The sequence below is a fragment of the Otolemur garnettii genome, unplaced genomic scaffold (genome assembly GCF_000181295.1).
Source record: "Otolemur garnettii isolate 467f Iridium unplaced genomic scaffold, OtoGar3 scaffold00018, whole genome shotgun sequence".
Taxonomy (NCBI): Eukaryota; Metazoa; Chordata; class Mammalia; order Primates; family Galagidae; genus Otolemur; species Otolemur garnettii.
This window is the reverse complement of record NW_003852413.1, coordinates 23,871,815-23,873,552: the sequence shown is the minus strand read 5'-3', so window position 1 is coordinate 23,873,552 and position 1,738 is coordinate 23,871,815.

Sequence of the window (1,738 nt, the reverse complement as noted above, 5' to 3'; positions counted from 1 at the left end):
AACCCGCCACCTTAGGTGTACGTGGCTGGCGCCTTAGCCGGTTGAGCTATAGGCGCCGAGCCCAGCCTTTGGTCTTAAGGGCTGAGTCTCCTACCTGTTAGTCTCTTTCTGTTATCATCTCACATCTGGAATAACAGCCTTCAGATTGGCTTCCTGCTTTTGGCACAGATGTTAGCTTTCAGAAACACAAATCTAATCATTCCAGACTTTGCTGGAAATCCTTTGACTGTTCCCCATGGCTGGTAAGTTATACATTCCTTCAAACCTTATAATCTGTCCCCAACTTCTCCAATTTTATAAAACATGGCCCTCCCCCTTTTTGAGATAATCTCATTTTGTTCCCCTGTGTAGAGTACTGTGGCATCCTAGCTCCCAGCAACCTCAAACTCTTGGGCTCAAGTGATCTTGTCTCAGCCTCCTGAGTAGCTGGACTACAGGTGCCCACTACAACACACAGCTAGTATTTTCTATTTTAGTAGAGATGGGGGTCTCACTGTTACTCAGGCTAGTCTCAAACTCCTGAGCTCAAACAATCCTCCTGCCTTGACCTCCCAGAGTGGTAGGATCAGTCAGGAGCCACCACATCCAGCCTTATTTTCTGTATGACTGCCACCCTCAACCAAGCTAAAAGTCAAAGATAGACGCCTTCTCTCTTTTTTTCTTTTTGGTAGAGACAGAGTCTCACTTTATTACCCGTGGTAGAGAGCTGTGGCGTCACACAGCTCGCAGCAACTTTCAGCTCCCAGGCTTAGGAGATTCTCTTGCCTCAGCCTCCTGAGTAGCTGGGACTACAGGTGCCTGCCACAATGCCCAGCTATTTTTTTGTTGCATCTTGGCCAGGGCTGGGTTTGAACCCGCCACCCTCAGTATATGGGGCTGGCACCCTACCCACTGAGCCACAGGCGCCACCTGCCTTCTCTTAATATATCTAAAATAGCTCATTTACTCATTCAACTAATACTAAATGCCTATTTTGTGGCAGGTATTGTCCTATGTGCTGAGCATATGATAGTCAATAAAAAAAATGAAGCTTACGTTCTAGTGGGGGACAATGGACAAGGTAAATGACATGTTAGACGGAATTAAGTTCTATGGAGAAAAAGCAGAAAAGGAGTGGGAAGGGTTGTAAGTTTAGATATGATGACCAGAGTTCTCAATGAAAAGATGACATTTAGTAAAGAACTGAAGAAAGTGAGAGAGGCAGTCATGTAGGAGTGATCCAGGGAGAAGGAACATCAAGTGTAAGGACCTAAGCAGACATGTGCCAGTGACCTTGTGTCCTATGGTCAGCAAAGCAGTACGGTAGGATAGGAGTGAATAAGGGGAAGAGCAGTACCGGGAGGCCAGCCTACAGGCAATTGTGAAGGATTTTTTTTTTTTAAGACAGTCCCATTTTGTACCCCCAACCCCACCCCGTAGAGGCTGTGACGTCACAGTTCACAGCAACCTCAAACTCTTGGGCTCAAACAATTCTCTTGTCTCAGCCTCCCAAGTAACTGGGACTACAGGCATCTGCCACAACACTCAGCTGTTTTTAGAGATAGGGGAGTCTTGCTCTGGCTCAAGCTCGTCTGAAACCTGTGAATTCAGGCAATCCATCCACCTGGCCTCCCAGAGTGCAAGAATTATTGTGTGAGGCATATATATTTTTTTCTTTTTTTGAGACAGAGCCTCAAGCTGTCCCCCTGGGTAGAGTGCCATGGCATCACAGCTCACAACAACCTCCAACTCCTGGGCT